Genomic DNA, 20,807 nt, shown 5'->3' on the forward strand with positions numbered 1-20,807 from the left:
AATAAGCAGGATTCGATTTTAAAAGGTAAAAGCTCAGATGTTTTTATCTAAATTGTAAAAATTAAACCCTCTATATTAATACATCAATGTGCATATTTGGAAATTATGATTGTACAGCTGAAAAGATTATCATTAATTGTTACTGTAAAAATGAGCCGTTTTTAGAAAAATGTCCTTAAACTGTTAATTTGTCAATAAAAATAAGCAGAATTTGATTTTAAACATTAAAAGCTCAGATGTTTTACTGTGTTAATTAAACACTCTGTATTAATATCTAATAAAAAAAACTACAGAATTTATGCCTTAAAGTGCATATTTAGAGATTATTTATGATTGTACAGTTGAAAAGATAATCATGTTAAACAGGTATAAGAGACACTAAGTGTTTGTTTCTTTAATTTAAGTCATTATTAATTATTACTGTAGAAATGTAAACTGTAGTTTTACACCTTAAACTAAATTTGTGAATAAAAAATAAGCAGGATTTGATTTTAAAAGGTAAAAGCTCAGATGTTTTCACCTAAATTGTGCAGATTAAACCCTTTATATTAATACATCATGAAAACCGTTGAAATCATGGCTTATTGTGCATATTTAGAGATTATTTATGATTGTACAGTTGAAAAGATTATCATGTTAAACAGGTATAAAATCTCAGATGTTTTAATCTAAATTGTGAAAATTAAACCCTTTATATTAATATTAACCCTTTATATTAACACATCATGAAAGATGATCGAAAGTGCATATTTAGAGATTGTTTTTTGATCATGATTGTACAGTTGAAAAGATTAGCAGGTTAAACAGTTATAAGAGTCACTAAGCGTTTGTTTTAATTAATTGAAGTCATTATTAATTGTTACTGTAGAAATGAGGCATTAGTTTTACACCTTTTAGAAAAATGTCCTTAAACTGTCATGATTCCTATTTGTGAATAAAAATTACGCAGAATTAGATTTTAAAGGTAAAAGCTCAGATGTTTTTGTCTAAACTGTGCAAAGTAAACCATTTATATTAATACATCATGAAAAACTATTGAAATCATGCATTAACATGCATATTTAGAGATTATTTATGATTGTACAGTTGAAACGATTATCAGGTTAAACAGGTATAAGAAGCAGTAAGTGTGTTTTTCATCTGTGCAAATTTGAGGCACAAATTTAGTAGATTAAATATCTGTTTTACAACAATCCTGTAAAGTTGAGTATATTTTTCTGAAAAATGCTTTTCAGTGAGCCTCCACCTGTTTCCTCTCTTCTTTCCTGATACATTTTGTTCATGGTTGACATTAGCTGCCATTAGATGGTGACGTGCAGTTTTAGGACTGATGCACCTGCTGTTTGGGCACGTTCTGTTCGGCTTTGTTGAAAGTCTCTTGGTTGCCTGGTATTAGTTTGAATCTATAGCCATCAGCCATCACGAGCTGGTATTTTTGTCATGTGCTGTAATGTATTTAACATGATGCTGATAACGATGTGAAACGCACAGCAGGCTGATGCACTGAAGGTACTGAATGTAGCCTAATGCTAAAAAAAAAGGTGCTAAAAAGCCCCGCGTATCCAAATGATGTGAAGAAACCTAGCACATTAGTGAATGCAAAGCTTTAGTCTGTCTGCAACCGTGCGTGGAAGCGTATTCTCACCAGACTGATGCATGAGTGAGGGTTGAGTTCTGTCTGCGTCAAAACAAAACCGAGATGTGTGTGTGTATGTGTTGGGGGGGAGCCAGAGAAACTGTCTTTGCTGTACTTAATTTCTTTATTTATTTCATACACAGTATGAGCTTGATGGTAATACATAAGTGCATCATTAGGACTGTTTTTGGTCGTTGCTTGTACTTAATTAATACATTTAATGCTATTTACCAAGCAGGAGTGTTTTTTTTTTCTTTTCTTTTTTTTTTTTCAATTTGGTGTCATAAAAGACTTTTGCATAGCCAAACAAGTTAATATGCTGTAAATAGACAGCAGTAGCCCTGCACTTTGACCCCAGACATGCTGGGATATGCAAAAAAAAAATAGATGACAAATAAAGGCATTGTTCTATTCTATTCTTATTTTGTCTTAGATAATCCTGTACTACATTTTTAGGCATCAGTTTCTGAAAGGATCCTGTACTGAATATAACAGTTGTGTAAACACGGCGCAAAACATCTAAGTAAATAAATAATAATAAGTTGTATTTATATAGCGTCTTTCTTATACCCAAGGTCGCTTTACATATCAAAAGGTGAGACCAAAAAAACAAATAAATCAATTGATTCTGTACAGTTTAATGTCTAAATCCTGATTTTTCCCATAGGGATGTTTGGGAAACCTGTTAATGCGTCCATGGTCCTGTAGAACTGCATATATTTTAGGCTTATGGTAAATAATGAGGTAGTTTTTGACACTCATACACTGAAAATAACACACATATAATAACATAAAAACACAAATACAATAAAACCTGCACTTCTCTACCTCTTTATTGTTTCCTTACGCTTCTTAATCGTGGAGATGCTTGATCTTGGAATAGCGTATTCCCTTCAGTACCGGCGCATTCACATGAGCAGTGACAAAACCGTTTTTGTGCTGCTGTGCTGTTGTGCTGTTATTTCCTATGAAGTGTTACGGCGGTGAACAAAACTTAACGTGACTTGTACTAAAACAGTGAGTGAGGAATGTGATTAGTGGAGGAACTTATGATCAGTAATAATGAAGAGAAGTTTAGTGCTCCTGTCTCCTTCTTTTACTACATTAAACCACGTTAAGCTTTATTTAGACTCTGGGAGAAGCTGATTCTGATTCTCACAATTTCTCAGAAGCTGGAGCTGTAACACAAGTTTAAAAGTGAAACAGGGAGGAGAATCCAGATAAACACAGATACACGTGGAGCTGTAACCCTGGATCTGACGCTTATTCCACACTAATGCAGATTCAGCTCAGATTCACACTTTGATGATGTTTTACTGCTGAACAAAGCGGCTGTTCATTGTTAATTTAAAATTAAATAAATACATTTAAAAAAGCAGAACAAGTCGAGTTTAAGGGTACAAAATTTTCCCACGAAGTGCTTCGAGTTTCAAAGATTTCAAGTTTAAGGGACGTCGAGTTACAAGGTACCGCTGTACACCATCTGATGTCTGACCCTTGTTGGTAAATGATTATTGTTCCTAGTAGTGATTTTAGTATGGCTAAAATATTGACTTAGTAGTAGTTAACAAGCTGTCTTCCAAACAGGAGTTGTAAAAGTCGTTTCTTAACAAACCAGAAGGACAAACAATAGGACGTTAGTCTGTCGTGCCTTGCACCACCTCGGAGCAGTTTCAGATAAATAGTCCACCTGTATTTGTGAGGTGGGAGGAAACCACATGATCTGAAAACAAACCCACACGGACAGGGGGAGAGCAGGCGACGTTCGTACACATTAACTGTGAGCGGTTAGGCGTAAGATTCCCAAAACAAGTCCCGCGTACGCCCCCTCTCGGCCCACGTTCATGTTTTCCTCTAATCTAACACACATGATCCAGCTGATCAGCTAATGATCCTGTCCTCTGACTTCTTGGAGCGTTAAATCTAATAACCAGCTAATTATCAGACTCTTGGGATTTCTAGAGCATGAAGGGTAATACTGGAAAATGTGGGAAACACGGTCTCTGTGGCTGGGATGCACTGGTTACCAGTAATTATAGCAAACACAGTGTTCCTATTGGAGAGATGTGTGTATATGAACCTCTGTATGAACCTCTGGATGTTCTTAACAGTGAAGTGGTGTGTTGGGAATGTAAGGGTTTCTGACAGTTGATTGGTCAGTAGGAAGGAAAAGACAGGAAGCGCTCGGTCAGCTCCTTTGCTGCCAGAACTCAGTGATACCATCTCCCATAAGTCTGAGTTTGTCTTTTACATTACCCTCACATTCTCCCTGACTCTGTCTATTTCCTATAGATATTACAATATAATCAGGGTCCTACTAAATAATGGGAAATTGATTTTTAAAGAAAAGAGCCACATTTAACAGCAACAGTGATTAAATGACTCTCGTAAACTGAATGATAGAATAAATGGAGCTACAAAACGCAGCACAGCTACCTTAATAGTTGAATGTAAACCCAGAACATCCAGCGACGGTGCGAGGCGTCATGTTCTGTCTCAAATAGGAAAATTCTCTGCCGTGTTTTGGCTCATTCCCACCTTGTTTCAATGGTTTGTTGTGGCAGAAAAACAATCGTGTTTAAAATGTTGGTGTTTCAAATGGTGTCGTAAAGTTTGGAATGCAGTCGTCGTCTGTGTGGGTTCTCAGTTTTAGTGCTGTGGTCTGGTAGGAAGACGCAGGTCTGGCCATTAGCAGCCTTTTACATTCCTGCTCTGCCGTGTGTGTGCGTGGGTGTGGGTGTGGGTCAGTCAGCATCTGCTCATGGCTTAAACTTTATAACTCTGCAACCTTTGACCTGGGCACTTAAATCCATGCTGCCTATACAGAACATGTACAGGTGTTTCCAGTGATTAACATTTAACAATATACAAATTATTATTTTAAGGTGGCGCAGCGAGTTTGAATCTCAGCTGTGCTACTGGTCGGCTGGGCTCCCCCAGTACCTACAGCAAACAATATCGGCCACTAAAGTCTTGACTTGACTCTTGCTGGGTGGGAAAAGACCGGACTAAATAAAGGGTGGCGGTCTTCACACTGTGTAAGGACCCTGGTTAGTAGCCTGAGGCGCCTGTACGTAAGTGTGAGACTCTCCGTGCGCTAGACTGGCCCCAGGGACGAATAAGAAGAGGTCGGTGGACCACACACGTGTCTGAGGGAGTGTGGGTCAAGCAAATATACCCTCCTCATATATGATTGGGGTCTCCAGTCGCGAAGACTAACTGGCTATGCTATATACACCGATCAGCCATAACATTAAAACCACCTCCTTGTTTCTACACTCACTGTCCATTTTATCAGCTCCACTTACCATATAGAAGCATTTTGTAGTTCTACAATTACTGACTGTAGTCCATCTGTTTCTCTGCATGCTTTGTTAGCCCCCTTTCATCCTGTTCGTCAATGGTCAGGACCCCCACAGGACCACCACAGAGCAGGTATTATTTAGGTGGTGGATCATTCTCAGCACTGCAGTGACACTGACATGGTGGTGGTGTGTTAGTGTGTGTTGTGCTGGTATGAGTGGATCAGACACAGCAGCGCTGCTGGAGTTTATAAACACTTCACTGTCACTGCTGGACTGAGAATAGTCCACCAACCAAAAATATCTAGGTAGGAGTGTCTACTAGAGTGGACAGTGAGTGGACACGGTATTTTAAAAACTCCAGCAGCGCTGCTGTGTCTGATCCACTCATACCAGCACAACACGCACTAACACACCACCACCATGTCAGTGTCACTGCAGTGCTGAGAATGATCCACCACCTAAATAATACCTGCTCTGTGGGGGTCCTGTGGGGGTCCTGACCGTTGACGAACAGGGTGAAAGGGGGCTAACAAAGTATGTAGAGAAACAGATGGACTACAGTCAGTAATTGTAGAACTACAAAGTTCTTCTATATGGTAAGTGGAGATGATAAAATGGACAGTGGGTGTAGAAACAAGGAGGTGGTTTTAATGTTATGGCTGATCGGTGTATTTACCTGTGTGTATGATCAGCCGTGATCGAGTACAACAGCAAGCCGAAACTAAAAAAAATAATATTTAAAATAAGAAAAATAATATTCATTAAAAGAACTTCTGTGTGCACACCCCCTGGTGGAGGCTTTACGTTAGACCTTGTAAACCACAGTGGGACCAAATTGTTTGGGTCGCTTGAATAAAAGTTTAAAAACACTGGACTACAGTACACGATAAAACAGCACATAAAGCACATCCTGTTAGCCTTCAAAACTCGGTTAGCTTGGAGCTTCATTTTACACAGTACGTGTGTGCGTTAGTCTAATCCCAGCGCTTTAACACACTCTGTGTAACTTATTCCCTTCAGCGCTGTAATTTCCTCTGTTAGATAATCCACGCTCGAGTCCACAAGACTTCAACGACTGATTGATTCCAGTTCTTGATGTTGACGCTGGTGCAGAATAACGTACATGCAGAAATCAATCCCACACTCATTGTGTTTCTGTTCACGTAGAAAATAACAGGCTTCACTGTGTTCCTCATTTCTGACATCACAGATCACCCACTGTGTCTTTAAATTCAATGTGGAACACTGGCGCTGTGGAACACTAGTCTGGAACGCTAGTCTGGAAAGCTAGTCTGGAACACTAGTTTGCAATACAGTCTCTGTACATACAGAACGTTTGTTTATTTACTCACAGTCTGATTAAATAATTAAATGGGAGCTTAGTGGTCAAGGTTCTGGACTAGTAATCAGAAGTTTGCCAAGAAGGTCCTGGGTTCAATCCCCAGGTGGGGCGGTCTGGGTCCTTTCTGTGTGGAGTTTGCATGTTCTCCCCGTGTCTGTGTGGGTTTCATCCGGGGGCTCCGGTTTCCTCCCACAGTACAAAGACGTGCAAGTGAGGTGAACTGGAGATACAAAATTGTCCATGAGTGTGTTTGACAATACATTTACATTTTCAGCATTTAGTCACTTTATTCAAAGCCACTTACAATTCTGTATACAGTTCAAGCAATTGAGGGTTAAGGGCCTTGCTCAGGGGCCCAACAGTGGCATCCTGGCAGTAGTGAGGCTTGAACCAGCACCTTCTAATCTGTGAACTGATGAATCTTGTGTGACGAGTGACTACCGTTTCTGTCATGAATGTAACCAAAGTGTAAAACACGACGTTAAAATCTTAATAAATAAATAAAACAGAAGGTTGCCAGTTCAAGCCCCATCCCTGCCAAGTTGCTACAGTTGTGCCCCTAAGCAAGACCCTTAACCCTCAATTGTGTGTTCAGTTACAATTATAAGTCACTTTGCATAAAAGCGTCTGCATAATGCTGCAAGTGTTAATGTAAATAATGGATCATAACGGTGAAAACACCTGACCATGAGCTTGCTGGACGTCCCATTTAAAAAAACAAATACTATTAAAGCAGAGTGACCCCTGTGTGATCTTTTTAGCTAGAACAACAGCCGTTCTTCTGAGAATGCTTTAAAGTATGTCTGTGGGAATTTGTGCTTGTTTACCATTTAAAAGATGACAGCATGTGTATGGCATTGGTATGGCTGGGCATTGATGTTGATGTTCCAGTTTATTCCGGAGCTGTTTTCTCTTATGTCTTTATAGACCTCGCTCTGGGACAGAGAAAGGCCTTCCCTAAACTGTCACTGCAAAGTTGAAAGCATATAATTTCCTCTATTTACACCTGTTAGCAACTGCTGTGGCTGAAACACGTGAATTCAGTACTTAGAAGGGGCGTCCCAATACTTTTGTGCATGTTGTGAATTTTCAGTACATAAATAACACACACACACACACACACACACACACACACACACAATGTACTTTAACTTTTGTACCTCAACAGAAAGTATGTAATAAGACAGAATAAACGTGAAATTTTTCAAACTCGATGTGCTCCGTTGAGTAATTTGTACCCTTAAACTCGCCGTGTGTGACACTCGCCTTGTTCAGCGCTTGGCTTGAGCGGTAAAACGTCATCAAAGTGTGAATATGAGACGAATCTGCATTAGTGTGGAATAAGCGTCAGATCCAGTGTTACAGCTCCACATGTATCTGTGTTTATCTGGATTCTCCTCCCTGTTTCACTTTTAAACTTGTGTTACAGCTCCAGCTTCTGAGAAATGGTGAGAATCAGAATCAGCTTCTCCCAGAGTCTAAATAAAGCTTAACGTGGTTTAATGTAGTAAAAGAAGGAGACAGGAGCACTAAACTTCTCTTCATTATTACTGATCATAAGTTCCTCCACTAATCACATTCCTCACTCACTGTTTTAGTACAATAAGTCACGTTAAGTTTTGTGCACCGCCGTCACACTTCATAGGAAATAACGGCACAGCAGCACAAAAACGGTTTTGTCACTTCTCATGTGAATGCGCCGGTACTGAACGGAATACGGTATTCCAAGATCAAGAATCTCCAAGATTAAGAAACGTAAGGAAACAATAAAGAAGTAAAGCTAAAGTGCAGATTTTATTGTATTTTTTATTGTATTTAATTATTTAATTGTATTTCAGTGTGTTTATATTATATTTGTGTTATTTTCAGTGTATAAGAGTCAAAAACAAACTCATTATTTTACATGAGCCTGAAAATCTGCAGTTCCACGGGACAATGGAACACATTAACAGGTTTCCCAAACATCCTTATGGAAAAATATACCTTAAAACTCAACGTCTCAACGTTTTAAACCAACTGATGTTGAATTTCAAAGTACCACTGTACCTGTTTTTGCCATTAAATGACACGTGTTAAACATGACGTTAAAACACAAATAAATAAATAAATCAGTGCTAGTGTGGATCAGTCCTGTATTTGACTCACACAGGTTATCGGTTACTGTGCGAGATCGGCGATCACGTGAGCCGTCAGTCCTAAACGCAAGCAGTCCGTGCACTGTTCAACTCGATCTTGCGGTGGCTTTGAGAGCCCTTCGTGGTGCGGCTCCGGTTTCTAGCAGGGGGCTGTGTTAAAAAGCCCGTCCCGAAAAGCCTTTGAGCGCACCTTTTATGACCCTCTTCCACCGACTGCATTTCCCTCTGCTGGTCTTTTTAACCGTTTTCATGTGCGCTCCTCTTTGAAATGGAATCCGGCGGAGCGTACTCAAAGCAAAGTTTAAAGAGAACACGAGGCGAGCCATCTGGTTTGGGAAGTGTCTCGTGGACTGAGCGTTTCTCTCACAAGGTTTCTTCTGACGGTGTTTTGGAATGTGGAGTGATCACGAGAGTTCATTCTGGGTTGATTAATGCCCACTGACAGCGCCGTCTTTCAACTATAGACTGAAATAGCAAAGTTCAACAGTGTTTGGGTTTAAACATGTATGAATTAAGAGCGCATTAGTTGTTTTGACATTTTGCACAAACTGGGTCTGTCTGAAAACTAGAGATGCATGAGTACCGATACTGGTATCGGGTATTTGCCCGATACCGCGCTCATTAACTCGTACTCGCAAACGAGGCTCCGATACTAAACGTCCGATACCGTGTGCCTAGTGCACGTTGCTACCGTTATGCCTGGGTCACACTACACGACTTTTGCCCTGATTTTTGCTCGGCGCTAGATTTGCCGGCTCGGCAGCAACTCGGCGATCAAAACTCGGCTCTCGATCGCTAAGTGTGAACTATCCAACAACTCGATCCTACCGGCTCACCGACCGCTCGAGTTTTCTAGCACGTCAGATATCTGATCTGAGATGTGCGACTGGCAGTGAGTGACATGTCGAACACGATACGGTGTGAGGGGAAACGCAGGAGAGGAGTGTAAACAGGTGGGACGGGGGGATAATATAGTTTATATCAGAATACATCAGCACACACACACACACGTTTTACAGTATTTCTGACCTGATCGTTCTCTACAAAACATAACACCAAAACACCAACATTGCAAAAATATTTATTAACCTCCAACTCACTACAGAGCAATCCATGCTGTTCGTGTTGCCAAATCCACTCAGATTCATTTATTTTTGCTCCTTGATTTCATCACGTCAGCGCACAAACACTTTGATCACTCGCTACTTGTTGACGTGCATTTTTGGACGTGGTATCATTAAACTTCTCGTCACTTCTCGTGTGTTTTTGTTTAAAAAAAAAACGGTGTTCTAAATAGGTATTGGTATTGGTATCGGTATCGGCAAGTACAAAAATGCATGTACTTGTACTTGTACTCGGTTGGGAAAAAATGGTATCTGTATCCCTACTGAAAACCTACTGATCTCTCTACATAGATGCATTTTACATCATCCTACACTCCTGAGAAAAGGGCATGTCTAAATTCATAATTCCTTAAAATGTTCCTACTGAGGCGCCTTAATTCTAAGCTGCCTTGAATCTAATCACTGTCTAAGTAGTGCGTCTAAATAATCTGCCTTATGAGTTTGATGTCTTATTAGAATCCTCTGTACTAAGGCAGCTGATCAGGTAGGTAGCAGGCAGCAAGGCAGCTCACTATCCTCAGAGTTTGGATTGTTTAAATTTAGTTTCATTATTAGTTATTTTAGCAAAAGGGGTAAAATAGGAAAATAAGGATTTATAACTCTACTTTTCTGAGCTGGACTTTGCTAGAAATGATGTATTTCAGTTGAATGATGCAGCTAATGAAGAAAGAAATTGGTTGATGGTATATTTTACAGTAGTGGGATATTTTCTTAATCCTGTCACGTCACAATTATTCAGCCCCAAGATGTATAGATGCAAATGAAGGACCAACTGAATATAACGACTGTGGATTTAGAATGAGACATCATAAAAGCACCTGTAGGTGTGATGTGTAGGTGTCCCAATACTTTTGTCTATATAGCGTATGTGACAGTGGGCCAGGATAAAAAAAAACATTCAAATATTTTATAAATAACAAAAATGTGTACTTTTACTTTTGTTACATATACAAAACCCAATTCTTAATGTTAATATTTGGAAGTACAACAGGGATTTATTTCAGCACGATTGTTCTTACTAAACATAGTAAACTGAAGTATGATTTCTTTTCATTTAATTTGTTTTTAAAACAAGTGTTTAATTTTTGGTTTCAGTGTTTGTACTTTTTATGTGCTCTTTTTAATTTATGTGTAGTTCGGTGAATGACTTTGCAGCTGGTCCTAAACACACACACACACACACACACACAGAGTGTAAGAGGCCCAGCTGACTTGGTTTGGTCTCTGCTGGACAGCCAGTGAGGTCAGTAGAACGGTTACTCACATCTTATAGTGCGCACACGTGTTTGCTAGTGTGAGCGTGTTAGCACGTGGGTTTGTGTATGTGAGTGAAGTGGAGGAAAGGGGAGGGAGTTCGTTCTGATTTAGAAAATGAAAACACACACACACACACACACACACACGTATGGATGAATATGCGTGTATACAGAGATGAGATGTGTTTGTATATCGCAGCTGTCACAGTATTATGTTCAGTTCCTGCACAACTCTTTTTTTTCTTCACGTTTGTTTTCAGTTTTCTACTTTAAATTGCCTCTATTTTTTTTAGCTATACTAAAGCATTTCACTGCCAGTTGTACTATGTAGGAATATTTATGTGACAAATACACTTTGAGATCTGAGATCAATATATACTATAGACACCCAGTTTTAGGAAGAATGAGGACCACACCCGGAGCTGTAATAGTGTCTGTCGGGCCTCTAAAATGGAAAATCTAGAGCACTGGTGTACTTTTCAGTGTAAATAACCATGACATGCTTTATAAACGTGCACCCAATTCGCTCTCTGAGACGCTCCGACACATCAAGGAAAGGGGCCTCATATAATTTGGGGATCTCTCTGGTTTAGACCATATTAATAACACATAGAGGAACTCAAAAGGAATAGAATGAAATGAATTTAATACATTTTTAAATTGAATTTCTGTGGATAATTGCAACCAAAATGCAATGTAATGATTTAGAAATGAAACGATTAATTTACTGTAATTGAATGAAGTGTACACTGTAGTGAACTACATACACTAAAAATGGCATTTTTACAAGATTCTTCAACACGTGTGCAGTTGCCAACCACTTATTTTCCCCTGCATACGGCAGGTTTATACAGACAGACAGACAGACAGACAGACAGACAGACCGACAGATAGACCGACAGATACAGATAGATAGATAGATAGATAGATAGATAGATAGATAGATAGATAGATAGATAGATAGATAGACCGACAGATAGACCGACAGATACAGATAGATAGACCGACAGATAGATAGATAGACCGACAGATAGACAGACCGACAGATAGACAGACCGACAGACAGACAGACAGACAGACAGACAGACAGACAGACAGACAGACAGACAGACAGACAGACACAGACAGACAGATAGATAGATAGACAGAACTTAAGTTAATTACATCAGCTCAAGAGTAAAGTAAAAAGTATTAAAGTGCACAAGTAATGTTGTACAGCACTATGTAATTAAATAAATAGTTGTAATACTTAATATAAAAAACTTTAAAAAGTGTTATTGCAGTAAATATTATGAGAGATATGTAATATACTAAACTGTTGTAAGGTGTTCTTTGCAGTAAATATGAACGGATTAATTAACAATTCTTAACAAATTAAATTAACAAATTAAACATTTAACGTTGGAAAAATTGGACAAAAATATCAAATCTGTCGTAACATTTGTATATGCAACAGTTATTCTTATAATAATAATAATTTTGGGCTAAAATGTGTGGAAATTTGTTCCCTGAAAATCAACAAAACATGAAATTTGACTTTGAACGTTTAAACATTTGTATAAGACGTTTTAGTTGCCTCGAATCTACGCAGCTCGGGCCAGAGCCGAGACTCCCACAATCCTCTTTCCACGCGTCTGGTCTTCATCTGCTCAGGTCTTTAAGACTGGCGTGCAGTCGTCCAGCTCGGAGACAGTAATAGAGTAAAAGATTTATGATTGATAAAGATCTCAGAATGCTTCAGAGCTGTTCGGTTGTGGAGGCCCCGGGTAGGGTGGTGCGTCCTGGCCTGTGGCCGCTCGGTATGTCTGGTCTGTCGGGGTGCAGGGCTCGGATGATTTTCTGCACTTGGTTTTTGAAGTCACATGATTAAAAGCTGTTGAAGCTGATATGACTAACACATTCTGGAATACCTGTACAGTTAACCCACATTTTGATTCACCCAGTCGGACGCAGAACCTGTGTTTAGCAACACCGTGTACAGCAGGGACGTCCAAACTGTGGCTCGTTAGCATGTCATCCCGCAGTTAAGCAGGTTTTAAAGTAACAGCTTGAACTGCTTGAACTCTGGGTGTCTCTAACCCATAAAGCAAATCTAAAACACTCCCCGTCTTCTTGCTCCCAACTCGAAACATTAATGTTCCCCAGTTTTCGGATAAATGCGGCAGCTCCAAAGAAACACAGACAGAATTGTTTCCAGGTTCCCTGAATCTTTTCACAATATTTTGAACAGATGAGTAGATGGTAAAAGACCTGAATTATGTGCAATCTTGCAGTAAGAAGTGTTCTTCTCTTATGCCAAGTTCACACTACACGACTTTCTGATTTGTCGGGTCACTGTACAGTTCACACTACAGGACTGGATCTTTTGCACTCGGGAGTCTTTCAGTCGGTGTATATTTCACACTACATGACTGATCGGCGATAGGGGGTTTCACATTACATGACCTATCCCCAACTGGAATCACAGGCGAGCTTCTCTGGTCTCCCAAATTACGTTTTGTCACGAAAACAAACGCGAGAAGTGACGAGGGGTTTAATGATACCACGTCCAAAAATGCACGTCAACAAGTAGCGAGTGATCAAAGTTGTTTGTGCGCTGATGTGCAGCGTAAAATCAAGGAGGAAAAAAAAAATGAATCTGAGTGGATTTGGCAACACGAACAGTATGGATCGTTCTGTAGTGAGTTGGAGGTTAATAAATATTTTTGCAATGTTGGTGTTTTGTAGAGAACGATCAAGTCAGAAATACTGTAAAACGTGTGTGCTGATGTATTCTGATATAAACTATATTATCCCCCTGTCCCACCTGTTTACACTATTCTCCTGCGTTTCCCTTCACGCTGTATCCTGCGTTCTCATTGGCTGTTCGACACAGCACTCATTGCCAGATGTGCAACTCGGATCAGATATCTGACATGCTAGAAATCTCGATCCGGTCGGCGAGCCGGTCAGATGGAGTTGTTGAGTAGTTCACACATAGCGACTGAGAGCCGAGTTTTGATCGCAGAGCGAACGCCGAGTTGCTCCCGAGCCGGCAGATCTAGCGCCGACCGGTCGGCGAGCGAAAATCAGGGCAAAAATCGTGTAGTGTGAACCAAGCATTAGGAACACGGTGTTGAGCCCCGACCCATTATTTCTTGTACAGACTGATCCTTTGGTGGATCCTTTTATACTCGATCATGATTCCCTCACCTGTTACTGATTCACCTGCTCATTGTAAAACGCTGTAACTTGCCTCTGTCCCAACTTTTTTGGAGTGTGTTGCAGGCATCAAATTTCTAAGCATGTTCTAAACTATTTACAAAACACATTTACATTTACGGCATTTAGCAGAAGCTTTTATCCAAAGCGACTTACAGTACTGTGACAGTATATTGTCTAAGCAATTAAAAGTTAAGGGCCTTGCTCAAGGGCCCAACAGTGGTGAGGCTAGAACCAGTGACTTTTGATTACTAGTCCATAGGGTTGGGCGGTATGACGGTATTGCGGTATACCGCAGTATTTAAAAATGTTGATGTATTTAAAAACGGTGACGGTATTTTGAAAATGTGAAGCACCAAATTTCTGCTTCAGGTCTACCTTGAAAACGGAGACTTTAAGACCTTAGCGCATCCACAGTAAGGGAGGGGTGGGAGTGGTAGGCGGTTGGAGCTCACTGATTGGTTGTGGGGGTGCTCACTGTTTGAGGTGATAACACAAAAGCTAGGGAGCGCTCTACATAGGGTGTGTTCAAACACCTAGTGAGCTGCCTTGCTGTCTTACTGCCTACATAGGCAGCTGCCTCAGTAGAGAGGATTCTAATAAGTCAATGACTTATGATAAGGCAGATTATTCAAACGCGCTACTTAGACAGCGATTCCATCGGGTTGTGCTTAACAGTTAGCATCTTGCTATTCAAAACCATGGGATGGGGTGGCACAACGCGCTAGCATGTCAAAATAACATCTCCGTGTACCGAATACGGTTACATTCACTGACAAGCCCACTGACTTGCAAAAGAAACACACTTATGCAAGTTTATACAATATAATATTATCTCTCTCTCTGTGTGTGTGTGTGTGTGTGTGTGTGTCGCTCTTCGCGATACTAAAAGTAATTCGGATTTGAATTCCGACAATAAACAGTTTTTATTATGACTGATTAATTCCCCGTACTGATGTGAAGCAGAATGGGTGTATTACAGCCGATAAGAACGGCGCAAAAATGAAAACATGTATATAACGGCTCCCAGAGATGCGACTCGGTTCATTTGAAAGAGCCGTTCAATAGAATGGAGATACAAAATTGTCCATAATGTTTGTGACACAGACACACACACACACAGGTCACTACGTACAATACACTAAATGAAAATAGTGACTTTATAAGCTTAATCACTCAAACACATCTCACTCTACACAACACTCCTGAAACAATTCAATTTAATCCTGGATGAACCTTTATTACTGTTTCAGCTGAGGACACACTGCATCATGGGATACAGCGTTCCCACGGCCAGTGACCTTTTCCTTTCTATGACGGCAAGCTTTTTAATGCATTTCACAAAACGTCCCAACATTTTCTGGTGTTTGTATCTCCTCGCTCTTGTGTCGGTAGAGTTTATATCACCGGGGCTTTGTCTCTCATGTGGATCTGTAATTCTCTCAGGTAACAATCAAATGAGATGTAAACGAGGAGATATTTTTAATAATGATGCCGTCTGTGATCTGATCTCTGTATGACTGAGAACTGGAGGAAGTTACACGTCCTGTTTTTATTTCATCTGGAGAAAAAGTCAAAACAACTGTCCAGTATTAACTGTTGGACATTGATGTTGTGATAATAAGTGCACTGATCAGCCATAACATTAAAACCACCTCCTTGTTTCTACACACTCATTGTCCATTTTATCAGCTCCACTTACCATATAGAAGCACTTTGTAGTTCTACAATTACTGACTGTAGTCCATCTGTTTCTCTGCATACTTTTTTAAACTGCTTTCACCCTGTTCTTCAATGGTCAGGACCCCACAGAGCAGGTATTATTTAGGTGGTGGATCATTCTCAGCACTGCAGTGACACTGACATGGTGCTGGTGTGTTAGTGTGTGTTGTGCTGGTATGAGTGGATCAGACACAGCAGCGCTGCTGGAGTTTTTAAATACCGTGTCCGCTCACTGTCCACTCTATTAGACACTCCTACCTAGTTGGTCCACCTTGTAGATGTAAAGTCAGAGACGATCGCTCATCTATTGCTGCTGTTTGAGTCGGTCATCTTCTAGACCTTCATCAGTGGTCACAGGACGCTGCCCACAGGGCGCTGTTGGCTGGATATTTTTGGCTGCTGTGTCTGATCCACTCATACCAGCACAACACACACTAACACACCACCACCATGTCAGTGTCACTGCAGTGCTGAGAATGATCCACCACCTAAATAATACCTGCTCTGTGGTGGTCCTGTGGGGGTCCTGACCATTGAAGAACAGCATGAAAGGGGGTAACAAAGCACACAGAGAAACAGATGGACTACAGTCAGTAATTGTAGAACTACAAAGTGCTTTTATATGGTAAGTGGAGCTGATAAAATGGACAGTGAGTGTAGAAACAAGGAGGTGGTTTTAATGTTTAACTAATTAACCATAAATACAGAAAAATCAACCAAATTACTGCAGCCTAATGTAAATAAATCCAAGTAAAATATCAAACAAGCACATGAGAACAATGTGAAAGTTATTTATTTCATTTGTATAGATCATTCCACACAGTTCTACCCATGATTCACTTCCACAGACCTCTGTACACTCGCACCATCACATCTGGTCCCCAGAGAGACGGCCGGCCGGTTTTATGAGCGGCTATAGCGGCTGGAGTGAAATCACAGCTCTGCGTTTACAGGCAGCTGCTCCTGCACACAGTCAGTGAAAATGTAATTAGCGTTTAATCAGGTCGCTCTTGCTTTTTTGAGGGATGTGGTGTTTGCCGGCAGCGTGTGGAGGTCTGGAACAGAAAACTGAATAAGCACGTTGTGTGTGGGTGGTGTAGCAGGGTCATAAAAGCATGTGATAAATATCACAGTGTAGTTGTTGGTATTTACAGGTGTAGCTGCTTTAAAGTCCATACTGGAGGTCAGCGAACTTTGTACCTGGCTAGTGTGGAATGTTTTAATGTATTTTTGTATAGGTAGCACTGTCGCCTCACAGCAAGAAGGTCCTGGGTTCGATCCCCAGGCGGGGCGGTCCGGGTCCTTTCTGTGTGGAGTTTGCATGTTCTCCCCGTGTCTGTGTTGCTTTTCTTCTGGGTGCTCCGGTTTCCTCCCACAGTCCAAAGACGTGCAAATGAGGTGAATTGGAGATACAAAATTGTCCATGACTGTGTTTGATATTAAACATGAACTGATGAACCTTGTGTGATGAGTGACTACCGTTCCTGTCATGAATGTAACCAAAGTGTAAAACATGATGTTAAAATCCTAGTAAATAAATAAATAGATACATTTTACAACCCCAAATCAGAAAAAAAAATTGGGAGGGTAAATGCAGTGTTTATCATTAGTATGTTTGGTTTGCTTTTTAATCACAAATCTCCCTGATGTAGAGACCAAAAATAGCCCAGAGCTGATCACAGCATTTGACAATACAATTGGACAGTAACGTTACTGTCAAAGAATTGTTGTGATTTTGTTTACTTTACTTAACACACAGAACACACTCCTTTCTGTGTGTTAAGTAAAGTAAACAAAATCACAACAATTCTTTGACAGTAACGTTACTGTCAAAGTACCGGTGATATAAACTCCCGGGTTGGGGATCGAACCCAGAACCAATGCTACCCACTGAGCCGCTGTGCCGCCCTCACATCATTATATCATGTAACATGACTGCAGGATCAGTGTGACTTTATATTTTTATTCTCTTCTTCTTCTGTGTTTGTATTTTTGACTTTTTTTTATTTGTTTTGGGTAAAATAAAATTATTTTAAGCATTTTATTAACATCACTGCAGACAAACGAACAGACAGACAGGTAGATAGAAAGACAGACAGATTATAGACAGTAAGATTGATAAATTGATAGATAGATATACAGACATATAGAAAGACATACAGATTATAGATAGACAGACAGACAGACAGAGACAGATGATGGATGGATGGATGGACGGATAGACGGATTATATATAGTTAGAGAGACTGTTAGACAGATAGACAGACAGATTGATTATATATAGTTAAAGAGACTGTTAGACAGACAGACAGACAGATACGTTATTGATTCTGAAGGAAATTGACGCCTCAGTAGCGTGATACAACTGTAAATACTGTAAAGAATTAATTGTACAAACACAACACAAAAACATAAACAATTAAACTGAAATGTTTCTGTACTTTACATATAATAATGTAAATATAACAGTATCAACAAACACTGCAGTAAGAAGAACATATGGAGACCGTCAGAGTTACACACACGTCTATAGAGTGTAATTATAAGAGATGAATGAATAACCTTACAGGAGGTTTAGTTATAGTATAAAATATGACTTAAATAGTAATTAAAAGCCCAATAAATAATATAATACACATACACACACATACATGTGCATGCGTAAACAAACACACAAATCCACATTCACCTATGGCTACATGTAGGACCCTCACTCTTTACTGTAATCATGTGTCTAATTTAATTTCAGATTTATTTATTCATGTAACCGGTTCTTATTTTGTGTGACTGAAATGACACGGCTGTTATTCCCTACAGATTTTAAGTCATAAGTTGCTGTAAAACTATTTAGTTCTTAGATAAATCATTTTAATAAGTCGATACGTTACGGCTTCGAGTCGAGATGCTTGTTTTTCTTTTTTTAATAGTTCTTCCAGGAACACACTGTACTGTTTTATTATTTTCTCACAGCAGGTGATCTGGAACGGGTCGCAGTTTATCTAATCTTATGATTGATAGACGTTTCTTAAAGAACAATGAAGTCGTTTCTGAATGGCCGTGGATGAATGACAGAACAATAGGTCTTAAACAATCCATCACCGAGCTGTCGGGACACAGGAAACCCAGAGCCAGACACTTTGTTTAGGGCCTGAAAGATGTTTGGTTCTTGTGTTTGAGGTACTTTAGAGACTCATTCAGCTCTGATAAGCTTAGTTTATGTTTCTGCTCTACTGTATAAGTGTTACATCTGATTTAGTTATCTGACCAGCGGTTCTTTGTTTGGTTTGTCTGGGTTTATTAATGATATATTCAGAAACCCTGTAAAGTATATCAATTAATTAAATGTTTTGTTCTTAATGGCTTGTTTTATACTTTATCTGATTTTATTTACATTACAATGCAGTTATCTGGTAGATTTGTCTGTATTTATGGTTACTTGGTTTGATTTTGTATAAGATTATAAAATATTACACTTATTAACACAATTATTCGTGTCTTAATGGTGGCCAAGCAGTTAAACTGGTTATAAACGTTAATTAATACTGAACAGTCAGTTTTACTTTTTCTCCAGATGAAATAAAAACAGGAAGTGTAACTTCCTCCATTTCTCAGTCATACAGAGATCAGATTACATCACTATTAAAATATCTCCTCATTTACATCTCATTTAATTGTTACCTGAGAGAATTACAGATCCAAACAAGAGACGAAGCAAAGGGAGGATAAACAATCCCTGTTTCAGAAAAAGTTGCAGAACAAAGAATGTGATGTGAATTTAACAAAGCAAAGCAATAAGAAAAGATTTCCAGTGTTTTCACTGATTAACTTCTTTGTATTTTGTATAATTTAATGCCCGCGACACACTCCAAAGAATAAATCAGATACCGATCACCATAAAACACGTCCTGAATGAATTCTCAAAGTACAACAGTAACTACATATGCACAAAACATCCTCACCTAAGATAAAACAAAAATAATCCTTGAATTTATCAAAAATATATGGGCAGTTGTAGCCTAGCGGTTAAGGTACTGGACTAGTAATCAAAAGATCACTGGTTCAAGCCCCACTAATGCCAGGTTGTCACTGTTGGGCCCTTGAGCAAGGCCCTTAATACTCAGTTGCTTAGATTGTACACTGTCACAGTACTGTAAGTCGCTTTGGATAAAAGCATCTACCATATGCCGAAAATGTAAATATACAAGACCAATAAAGCAAGCACAAAACACTGATTCCTGCCGTGAATATCACAAATGTGACAACTTGGCATTAAAAATACAGTTTTGGGATTTTTATAATGTATTTTTATTACGACCTCAAATCAGGAAAAAAAGTTGGGACTGTGAATGCATATATCATTAATATGTTAAACGGTTTGCTTTTATTCATTGCTTTAATAAACAATGTTATCATTCCACAAATAAAGATAAAATCACAAATTAAACAAATTAATGAAAGTTCCTATGAAAGAGTTTATTAGCTCTAATACACTGATTCCTGCTGTGAAGCTCGGTGGGTAACACTGTCGCCTCACAGCAAGAAGGTCCTGGGTTCGATTCCCAGGTGGGGCGGTCCGGGTCCTTTCTGTGTGGAGTTTGTATGTTCTCCCCGTGTCTGTGTGGGTTTTCTCCGGAGGCTCCGGTTTCCTCCCACAGTCCAAAGATGTTCAGTGAGGTGAACTGGAGATAGTAAATTGTCCATGACTGTGTTTGGCATTAAAAACTTGAACTGATGAATCAAGTGTAACCAGTAACTACCTGTTCATAAATGGAACCCAAGTGTGTAAAACATGATGTTAAAATCCTAATAAATAAATAAATAACTGAGCAACGCAATCCAAAAATTTTGGGGCAGAGGTGTGTTCACCCCTGTGTTCCATCTCTTTTTGTATTAATGAGACATTTTTTTATAGTTTAGGAACTGAGGACACTCGGTTTGTATAAAGCTCCGGCTGTCGAGTTGAGAATCACTCACAGTGCGCATGTGCTGGAGTCTCTCGGAGAGAGTCCACTGCTGTATGAAACCAAGCAAAAATTGTACTTTTTTTTGACTAATTTTGTTAGGAGGAGCTTTAATACACTGCCTG

General features: G+C 39.5%; 1 protein-coding gene across 1 annotated transcript in view; it reads left to right on the forward strand.

The window, feature by feature from the left end:
* trim71 (tripartite motif containing 71, E3 ubiquitin protein ligase) overlaps positions 1 to 20,807 on the forward strand; it is a 32,536-nt gene that overhangs the window by 4,175 nt on the left and 7,554 nt on the right. The window lies entirely within an intron of this gene.

Source organism: Trichomycterus rosablanca, chromosome 3 (assembly GCF_030014385.1).
Source record: "Trichomycterus rosablanca isolate fTriRos1 chromosome 3, fTriRos1.hap1, whole genome shotgun sequence".
NCBI lineage: Eukaryota > Metazoa > Chordata > Actinopteri > Siluriformes > Trichomycteridae > Trichomycterus > Trichomycterus rosablanca.